Source organism: Cryptotermes secundus, unplaced genomic scaffold (assembly GCF_002891405.2).
Source record: "Cryptotermes secundus unplaced genomic scaffold, Csec_1.0 scaffold980, whole genome shotgun sequence".
NCBI classification, from domain to species: domain Eukaryota; kingdom Metazoa; phylum Arthropoda; class Insecta; order Blattodea; family Kalotermitidae; genus Cryptotermes; species Cryptotermes secundus.
Window position 1 is genome coordinate 312,986 of NW_019727411.1, and position 11,668 is coordinate 324,653.

An 11,668-nucleotide genomic window follows, 5' to 3' on the forward strand; every position below is an offset into this window, starting at 1 on the left:
ATCAACCTAAAACAACCGGTTATTGTGAAATTTACAAGCTCTCTACAGTAGTTATAAATTTTTAAATGTTTGAAAGTGTCCATAAGGAATAAATACGGTAAAATAAAGATGTACTTATGCTTTGTTAAGCACTACACCATGAAAGCGCAGGGGGAAGCAGAAGTACTTCTAGGAGATATAGAACATTCTTAACCTAGGCACTAGATGGAGGTGAGTGGTCAGCTTCACGCGCAGGCCGCTATATCTGAGACGAAAGAGACCACGCCATCCATTGCATAAAAGGTTGGGTGGGATCCAGAGTAAGTGTGGACTCTTGGCCCTGCCGAAAATAGAACCCAGGCCGAATGAATCAATAAAGTTTGTCTTACAAAACGACGACAAAATTTGGTGGCATCGGATGTGTACAGAGAACTAAACACAGATTCCATACAATGCAAAATGTAAAACTTAACTCTACAACGGACTTCTCTCTGAGACAGGGCTTTTACATATCCGCACTGGATATTTCAATATAGAACATAATCTACACGTCAAACCACAGAAAGCTAACCATATGCTTATATCTGTAAGATTTGAGGTTTTCACAGTGGTGACTATGAATAATCTCGTCTTCTGATATGTGGCGCCGTGTAGATTTTGTGTAAACCGACGTTTCGGAGGATCGTATCGCCTCCACCCTGTCTGCAGTCACCTGCTCAGGCTGGTTCCTTCATCGCGGATTTTTCTACCATGAAGATGGAGGCGATACGTTCCTTCGAAACGTCGGTTTACAGAAAATCTACATGGCGCCACATCCCAGAAGACTGAATTTTTCATATATTTGTATCTAATTACGATAATTCGTTACAAACTGATAATATAAAGATAATCAGTATATCTTTCGAAAATATAGGCAAAAAATATTTCAAACGAATCGTAATAAATCAAAATTCCGCCGAAGAATTTATGACTTGCTACCAAATAAAAACGTAAACTGTGAAATTCATAATCTTAACCTTTGATTTAGTTGGCGTGAAGGTTGGCCTCACAAGCTCTTATTTGCAGTGTCCCAGGAGGAAAGGTCAATATACTGGGAGGTCATTACAAGCAAAAACTGTATATGTACATGAGTCCTACTCCGAACGGTTTCCGAGATAGAGCTATTTCACTGTACAGTTCCAAAATTGTTGATAAGAAAGGGATATTACGTACTGTTTCTAATGCGGGTATTTATTGTTCAGGCGACAAAGTTGGTACAGTTTACCTAGTACAATACAATTTCGAAAATTCCACCGTCAACATCAACGCACTTTGCAACTCGTGTGAGGACATGGCGTGTTGCTCGTCTGTACAGTGACTATGACATGGATTCAGTTACTATATTTATCGCATTATTATGAGACAACAGACTACACGTAGGGTCTGAGGAGTGAACTCTCTTTGCTCTCTCGGACGCTGGGATCGTGCATTCGAATCCCATACAAGGCACGAATGTTTGGTGTGTGAATGCGTTTATTCTGTTTGTGCTGTCCTGTGTTTTGGTAGCGGCCTTGCGACGGACTAATCACTCGTCCAAGGAGTCCTACCGTCTGTGTAGATATGATTGTGGAACTGAGTAAGAGGTCTGAATTCAGAATGGCCTCAAAGAGCCATGGGAAAAAAAAAAAATATTATGAGGTCGTAGGGTAATTACGCCGATAGTTTTTCTTGGAGCGTGATTACAAACTTGAATGAAGGAAGGAAACTTGTTAATGTCTTCTGTTTCCGACGAAAATAGCATCGCAATGGGACAATACAACTGCGAAAATTTAATAAACAAACAACGAAAGGACTAACAGCTTAACAGCAAACACAAACTCTTAACAAACTTTATAAATAAATAAAAAAAACCCTGCCCGGACCTCCAAGGGCGGCAATTTACCCCTATCTTCCGATGAATGAATAGGCACTACGTCACGAAACGTAGCGGTTTAAGGTTTAAAATATTTAGTATTTTATTAATATTTTAGCTGACCACATTTTAGCTTATTTAAAAACTTTATACTCGTATAAAACTTTGGACAACCTTCAACTAGATATACAGGGTGGCGCAAAAAGGTGGGAACTTTTGAAAATAGAGAAAAAAATACTTTTTTTTTAATTTAATCAAGGTACTCAATGTGCACTTCTACATTGGAAATTTAAAAATAACTCACAGTTTGAAAATAACAAATGATGTCCATCTTGCCGAATACACTCTGCAAGTCGATCCTGAAAATTGCGCATGGCTCGGAGCAAAGTGTCGGGTTGTATTGCTGCGATCTCTTCTGTTATTCGTCTTCTAAGTTCGGCTAGGGTTGTGGGGCGTGTTGTAGACCACGCTCTTCAAGTAACCCCATAAATAAAAATCACACACTGATAAGTCTGGGGAACAGACGCCTGACCGCTGCCACTGACACTCGTGCGGTGTGTGCGGTCGCCCCGTCCTGTTGAAACCAAGTGTTTTCGATATCAATGTTCGGTACACTGTGAATTCTTGCAGCAAGAAACGTCTCAAGCATGGTTACATAACGCTCAGAAGTTACTGTCACCGTGTTTCTTGCGATGTCTTCAAAAAAATATGGTCCTATCACCCTTCGAGCCGAAACTGCACACCATACAGTGACCTTGGGGCTGTGTAGAGGTCGTTGATGAAGAACAGCAGGATTTTCTTGTGCCCAGTACCGACAGTTCTGCTTGTTCACATACCCGTTTAAATGAAAATGAGCTTCGTCTGACATCCACAGATTTTCAATGAAATCAGGATTCTCGTCAGTTTTGTTCATTATTGCTTCACAAAACTGTCGGCGCAACAAATGGTCATTAGGTTTCAGTTCTTGCACCAGTTGCAGTTTATAGGGATGAAACTTGAGTTCATGGAGTATTCTCTGGACAGACCGACGACTTACAGTCACTGCCGCTGCGACTTTCCGTACTGAGCGATGTGGACTTCTCAAGACGGAGGCTTGCACGGCTTCGACATTGTCCGGAGTCCAAGCACTTCCTGGACGACCAGAAGACTTTCTCTTTCCCACTGAACCAGTCTCTTCGAAATTTTGAACCCACGTTCGAATTGCATGTTTAGATGGAGCGTGGGCACGAGGGGCAAGGTTGAAATGCCGCCTAAATTCCCGTAAGGCCCCAACCAAACTGTCGCCGTGTCGATAATAAGCCCGCATGGCTACTACGCGTTCTTGAACGTTCAACTGTTCCATGGCTATTAAACCTCCAGTGCTACTCTACAACTTACCACCCTACCCACATTTCTTCTCCCCTCACACTGCTGCCAACATCACATTCAGAAGTTCCCACCTTTTTGCGCCACCCTGTACTATGATTTATGTAAAAGTAGTTCCCTCAGCGGTTTGCTATTTGCCTTCTGAAGATGGTAATTATTTGCCCGAAATACGTAAAAACATCCTTTATATATATATGTCACACTGGGCGGTATAGTCAAATAATTCTGTAGTACTGACTGGTGTGAGGACCAGAATGAATAAAGTTAAACTTTAAGAAATACGACTTCACTAATTTTTCGTATCTTGCACTACTACACTAACGAGTAGGCCGCACTATAGCTCAAGCGGTTAGTCGTTGGCTTCCTATCGCGGCGGCCCGGGTTCGATCCCGGGTCTGGTCAAGTGGGATTTGTGGTGGACTAAGTGGCGCTGGGGCGGGTTATCTCCGAGTAATTCGGTTTCCCCTGCCAATCTTCATTTCACCAAATTCTCCATCATCATAATCACCCGGGGCAGGTACAATAGGCCAATCAGTGGCCGCCGTGCCGAGTGGCCCGAGCTGGAATCCACGCCCCACTAAGCGAATTAAAAAAATAATTAAAAAAACGTAGACGAGTTCGGTGAACCTGGACTTGCATATGAGAGATTGCTGCATCGGCCCGATTGTCGTGTCTTTAAATGTCCATGCTTTACTAGAGCTTTGGCAATACTGCACACTGCACATTTCGAAATGTTAAGTTGGCATGCTTGCAGACTGCGAGTAACCTGTTAAAACTCACAGTTCACTTCACGTCAAGAGTAAACTTTAGTACTTATGTCATGACATGTGCTTGGTATTGAAAAAAAGTCTGGAAGAAAGTTATTGGGTTTAGAATGTATTTTCCCTTGTTATATCTTTTACGTCGTTATGAATTTCTGAGAAATATAGAAAAATATTTGAGCGTAAATTAAGGTAAATGAAATTTGTAGGATTACAAAACTGTCTCTCCTCTTTTGTCCACAATATTATGACACCAAAATTACATAAAAATTTATTTTTTATGTTTTTGTACGCCAGTATATATGTAGAGATAGGAAAAAGAATCCAATTTTATGTGTTTAATTATAATTATCAAAGGGTTATTGTTTATAATAAGCTGATTAAGTGAAATATTAAATATTAAACGTTCCTAAATTTATTGAAGGTTTGAATTCTTAAATTACGCACGGGAAAACTAGAATTATATACAAAATATTAGCCCGAAAACTTTAAGCCAGGGAACCTTTCAGGAAGCATACGTGTGAATTTAAGGACAATACTGAACTGAAACTCAAAAGGACCAGATGTTAATATGTAAACTGTGTTTAGCTTGATTAGGATAAGATCCATAGGCGGACGCTTGTGTAAACTGCAATAAACAATAAAATTCCATATAAGGTGGAGATATTTCTGACCCTCTAAGCGACTGTTAGCTGTTAACAATATTATTTGAGAAAATGTGTCTTTTGTGTTATTACGATGTAATTCAGTATTCAGAAGTTTTTATAATATTTGGTTCGAAAGGAGGGTGTGCAACTAAGTACATATAGCTGCCCCCTCAACAAAATGCAGGGCAAATTCATGACATAAAGACAGCTAACAGATGTTTTGAAAATGTGGGGCAGTGGAGATATTGGGGAACGACTATAACATATCAAAACTTGATTCAGGAGGAAATTAAGAGGAGACTGAACTCGGCTACCATTCAGTTCAGAACATATGTCTTCTCGTCTGCTGTCTAAAAACATTAAAATTAAAATATGCAATAATATAATTTTGCCTGTGGTTCTGAATAGTTATGAAACTTGGTCTCTGACATTAAGGATGGAACATAGACTGAGGGTGTTTGAGAACAGGGTGTTGAGGAGAATATTTGGATCAAAGAAGGATGAAGTGACAGGAGGTTGGAGAAAACTGCATAACTTCATAACTTGTGCTCGTCTCAAAGTATAATTAGAATGATCAAGCCAAGAAGGATGAGGTGGGCAGGGCATGTAGCACGAATGGGGATAAGTGGAATGCATATAGGATGTTTGTGAGAAAACCGGAAGGAAGGAGACTACTGGAAAAACCAAGGCGTAAGTGGGTGGAAAACTTTAAAATGGATCTTAGACTAATAATGTCATATGAGTTTACTTAAAAACCAATGTCAATCTTGAAACCTAATGACAAACAAAGGTATGGACATTTAAAACGAACTGAATAAGAATAACAGACGAAGAATACAAGATTAAGGTAGTATGTGTGAGGTAAAGTTGTCCCTGTAATTAACTAATTAGTCAATACACCATGAAGGCGTATGGGGGAGTGGATGTATAAATCCATATTTTCTTGACCTCCTCACTATTTAGAGGTGAGTGTTCAGAATTACGCCCCGGCCGCTTTACCCTCGGAGAAAAAACCCCAGGTACCCATTGGATGGGTTGGTTGGACGACTTGGAGAACAGAAAATTTTTTACCCTACCGGGACTCGAACTCCGACCCCTTATGTGTACTGTGCTATAAATATAACATGAATTATGAAATACAAATAAGCTGTTCTGGTAGGTTTGTTAGCTCGTGTGGTCTTAAATTCAGTCCCATTATCTGTACTAAAGGCACAAAATATGGTCGTGCCATGGCTCAGGCGGTCAGTCGCCGGCTTACCATCGCGGCGGACCGAGTTCGAGCCCACGGTAAATTTATGTGGGATTTGTGGTGGACAAAGTGGCACTTGGGCCGGTCACGGTAGCCGAGCGGTCTAAGTCATGTACTGTCTTCGCTCGCTTGGAAACCGGGATCGTGGGTTCGAATTCCACTCAGGGCATGGATGTTGTGTGTGGTTTTTCTGTGTTTGTGTAGAGGTAGAGGCCTTGCGACGAGCTTATCACCCGCCCAAGGAGTTCTACCGAATGTGTAAGATCTAGAAAAACCGAAGTGAACGGAGAAGTTCATGGAGGTAGGCCTAGGCCCACTGGGGCTGTAGTGCCAAGGAACAAAAAAGTGGCACTGGAGCAGGTTTTCTTCGAATATTTTGTTTCCTTGTCAATTCTCATCCCACCGAATGCTCAACATTCATGATTTATGACCCGGGGCTAGTGGTATAGTCCAGTCAGTGGCCGACGTACCAAGTGACTCAGTCAGGCCCAGCCGAAGAAACTAAAAAGGGTACAACACCGAAAATTCCTACTTAATTACAACTGTACTAGTTTAATGTGTCATAAATTAGCTTAATTAGGGGAAAGAAGAATCATCGTCTATATAGTCAATACTGTTACAAAACATAGCCAGAAGTACCTAGTTTCTTTTTATTGCTAGTGGGACTACGTCCCTTGTACTGCGGCCACTTCTGGCCTATTGTATCAGCACCAGATGATAGGTGAGGGTGACTGTGGAGCAATTGGTGGAATGAAGATTGGCAGGGGAAACCGAAATACTCATAGAAAACCTGCCCCGGCGCCAATTTGTCCACCACATATCCCACTTGACCAGACCCGGGATGGAACCCGGGCCGCCGCAGTGGAAGCCAGCGACTAACCGCTTGAGCTATGGCGCGGCGAAAAACGAAGTGCCTACAGCACGTGGTGTTCCCAAGCGGTCACCCATCCAAGTACTAACCAAGCTTAAAGTTGCTTAACTTCGATGATGGGACGAGAACCGGTGTTTTCAACATGGTATGACCATTGGCTTCTATACTCTTACAAGACACATCAAGAAGTATCAAGTTAAGTGTATCTTGAGCAGTATCCACCAGCACTGAACAAGGTGGATTCCGATTTCGACTGAGACGTCTGAACGACTCCCTTGAGTGTTGCTCTTCCTTCTCCTCGAGCCAGTACTTCGGGGGCTATTACTGAATGTAGCAGTTGTGGAATCCGAGCGGCAGGTGAGCGGAAGGCCGTGGAGTACACTCAACAGCGGCAGTTGGCCCACTCAATAATGTATTGTACAAGCACGAGAAGGCTGTCAACATATTCTGCACACTAAAGCCTCAAGTTTTATGTTACACAAGCTACAAGGAATACTAAATAATCCTCTCTAACTCGAACTACTGCAAAATAAAATATAACAGAACTCCGTACAATAACCAGCAGTAAAACCACCGTCATCGGCCGCACCATAGCTCAAGCGGTTAGTCGCTGGCTTCCCACCGCGGCGGCCCGGGTTCGATCCAGGGTCTGGTCAAGTGGGATTTGTGGTGGACAAAGCGGCATTTGGGCGTGTTTTCTCCGAGTACTTCGGTTTCCCCTGCCAATCTTCATTCCACCAAATTTTCCATCATCATAATCACCCGGGGGCAGGTACAATAGGCCAATCAGTGGCGGCCGTGCCGAGTGGACCCAGTTGGACTCCGCCCACAACTAAGCTAATTTAAAAAAAAGTATCCACTGCTATGCAACGACCTTGCGGCGTTGCGACGGGCTGGTCACCCGTCCATTGATTCTTAGCAACTATCTCTAAGATTATAATCTCAGATTAATCCTAAATGGAAACAAGCCACAGGGTAAAATCCGTCAAGAGGGTTATTGGGGACTTACTAAGCAAATAAGTACGAGTATAAGCTCTCACGCAACTTAGCCAAGTGTGTACAACATGCTTGCAAGCCATGCGTCACTTCATAGATGAAGGTAAAGTCGCCCACTGCTTAATTAATTAGGCACGACGTCATGTACATATATGGGAGAGTGGAGGTATAACTCCACCATTCTTGACCGCGGCACTAATTGGTTGTGAGTGGTCAGCTTTATTCCTCTGCCGTTTTAACCCCGTTGAAAGTGTCCAATGCTTCATTCTATAGTGATAATAAAAGTAGTAGTAGTAGTAGTAGTAGTAGTAGTGGTAGTAGTAGTAGTAGCATCAGCAGTAGCAGTAGTAGTAATAGCATCAGCAGTAATATCTACACAACCAATCTGAATACTTCCCTCCTGACATGTTGTAGTCGTTAAATGTTTGTCCTAGCTAATTAAAAATCTTAAGTATGATACTGTCACGTGTCACAGTGACACAGTGACTAAAGAGGTGTCGGATTGGTAATTAGATTTACTGACCATCTACAGGTCGTAACTACAAATAATTATTTCACTGTAACTGATTTTCACAAACTCCAGTCCATTTCCACTAGTCTTTATTACCCATTTCCTGGCAACGGATGTATGACACAGGAACTGAAAAAGCCTGTTTAAATTACACACTCCAAATATCACTGCATTACAGCACACGTAAAGTGTTTACAGGCTGACTTCTTGTACTCTTCTGCACTCCTGGTTCCAAATCGCTCTGAACTTACAGCTCACGGCTCTCGTTATATAGCAGCTGAAAGGACATGGACCTAATGTAAACACATATCACGTGATCGTCAGTCTATTGGCGCGTCGATCGGATCTACAGAAAACAGAGCTTCCTCTGTTGTTGAGTGACCTAGCAACGGACTGTTTACCAAGAATCTGTTTTCGAGGGAACTTCTTTACCAACATGTTGCCTAACAATGGGTGTACACGTAACAATACGTTATAACTGCAAGTAGTTCCATTGAGGCTGCCAACCCCGATTGTAGGAAAGTGTGTTTATAAAATTCTTTTGAAGCGAATTTGGATTTATGCTCAATTTAGAATCCAGGCTGATGGCAAGGAGAATGGTAAGTCATAAGCCGTCTTCAAAATCCGTACCGACATATCCTAAATTGTTTATACCGTTTTAAGGTCACATGTCTTTATACGTAAATCACCACTTATTTTCGGCACTAGCGGTTATTGAAATCATAATATTGTACATGCACCCTGTGGAAATTTGGTAATTCTTGCCTTGTGAGCCTCAGAATGAGGGGACTTCTGAATATAGATGGTATGACCCTCTCTGGAATGAGTCTCAGAAAGACATTAAAACAGAAACAAACTCCTTGGTTCTAGTCCGCACGCGAAATACACCGACCGAGCGACCGCCGCTTGTCGGCGAAATTAGTGCCAACTTTAGTGGATAGAGTATATCGCGTGGTGAGCGCAACGGATCCCCAAGGCAGTTAATTTCGGTTTTCTAGCCCGGAGCCGCTATTCCCTTGCAATAGCTCCAAAATTATCCTCACGGGGCTGAGTGTACCCCGTTCCACACCCACTACACTTCTAATAAAATTTGGTAGCGCCGGGAATTCAACACGGGACCTCTAGATCTGTAGCCAAGAACTCTGACCACTACACCACAGAGACAGTCCCTCAGAAAGACACTCAGAAATAGTTTTATTGCTAGTGGGGTGGGACTAAGTCCCTTGTACTGCGGCCACTTCTGGCCTATTGTACCAGCCCCAGATGATAGGTGAGGGTGATTGTGGAGCAACTGGTGGAATTAAGATTGTCAGGGGAAACCGAAGTACTCGGAGAAAACCTGCCCCAGCGCCACTTTGTCCACCACAAATCCCACTTAAATCCCTAGTAAAGGGATACTTTGGAAATTTAAGCAACAGTCTCTTTGGCATTAGAGCAGTTTCAAACTGCACAGCTAATTAAAGAAGAAAAAGAACTGTATACAGAAACAACGATTACGTATATCTCATAAGTTTACCCGATCTGTAGGTAAACGTTTTTAAGTGAGTGCATCTGAATCCTTAAATACAAGCAGTGATTGTGACGTAATTAAGTTTATTTGTATGGGCATTGGAATTGGTGACTCTGCAGTATCCTTGTTCCCATTTTCCTGATCTGTCGCTCTCGTGAGAACCTGCCATTCATTTACCTATCCTTTCTGTATGACAGAGAAAGGAACTAACAGCGCATCGCCCTGAGGCCAGTCCTGTATAAGCATAATCGGTTTATCTTCAACATATTAAAAGACAGCTATCCCTGTAACAGGCCGTGAAGGCCCATAGGGCTGTGAGATGTTGAGGGTCCCACATTATCTAGACAATCAGCTCAGAGTTGGCGGTAAGGTTGTCAGCCCTGCGCGCCGGCAAGAATATTGCAAGAATATTACCGGTACTCATTTCTGTTAGAGGTTGAGCCGACCCCAGCGCCAAAGTGCGACTGGAAGGATTAGGTCAATTGAAAAAAAAAATCCAATGACCTCATCGGGACTTGAACCCACGACCATCCGGCTTGTAGCATAGAGCCCTAACCAACTACGCTACCGGCTTCAACACATTAACTGACCCATTTAAAACCCTGAGAAGACTTCTTCGTTGGCGTCCAGGACGACATGCTTCGTTGACGACGGTGACGCCGAGTGGTGGACGGCTGCAAGATCCAACACCAATCAACTTCAGATCGGCGCTCAGCCAAACAAACATTCACAACCTTGTCAAGAAGCTGGTGGTTCTGTACTTCTTCGCAAGAGCTACTAATTGTTCCCATTCCGAGCCACAAGATCTCAGTACATTACGTCATAACCTGTGTCTTTACAGCCCTGTTTGATACTATCTTATCTTCTATCTCTAGATCATCGTTGCAGTATCTTTCCTTGAGTTCTGACGACAAAATTCTGTGTTCAATTTTTCATTATTATGAGGTGTGCCTCTCTCTCAGCCAGTTTTATCCTCCGTGACAATAGTCATGTGTAGGGCGGGTACATGTGACGAAAATAACGGGTTCTAGTTCGGATGATTGGAATTATTATCACCTTCATTATAAGTTCCCTTAATCACACTTAAATACAACGCAATGGCTGATTTACACACTTTCCAATTCACACTCATTAGGAAGCTCAGTCTTCATTAATCGTCTCCTGGCAAACGGATCACAACACAGAAACTAGCACTTCAAATCACTATGAAGTCTTATTGATATATTGTCCTCAATCACTCTCGAATCTCGGAACTAAAAATTCTTCTGAACTCACTTCTCCAGCTTACGAATGACCCGTAACTGCCCTTGAAATAATTCTGTCAAGTCACTGCGACGACTCATGACCAGAAATTTGATCCTGTTTGACAGTTACGGTCTTGTTTTTGTGGGGCGCCCACTCTTACGAGAAGACGGGTCTATTTTTGTATATACTGCTGGCTTTACCAGTGCAGTCTTCTCCGGTTCAAGTCCCTTGGGACTTGTGACAATATTTTACTGTCTCAGATTTGATACTTCCTTTTCGTCACCTCCTACGACTCGCAGGGTCACAGTGAAGGTTTTCGACCCCGCCTCCACACGGGGTTAACTCTGTCACTGCATTCACTTATCCTATAAACACTCTGCACAGACCTCAAAGAAAACACCGTCTCTACTGTTGATGACATCACCAATTACGCGGAATTGTGTTTACTGAGCCGTTGTTTAGAAACGGGTTGCATAATCCCGTTCTTCTATCGCTGATCGGCGTGGACGACATAGAGAAAACAGCTTCATCTATTGTTCCTGTTAGACAGTGTTTACAGAGCTGATGCCTGGCAACGCGTTGATCAAATCTGTTACAATATTATCTGATGAACAGTATAAATTACAGAGTTCGTTAAAATGAA

At 42.6% G+C, this 11,668-nt stretch overlaps 1 pseudogene; it reads right to left on the reverse strand.

Annotated features, from left to right (window-relative positions):
• Positions 1–6,803: 6,803 nt before the first annotated feature.
• LOC111864760 lies at positions 6,804–6,922 on the reverse strand (annotated as a pseudogene).
• Positions 6,923–11,668: the final 4,746 nt, after the last annotated feature.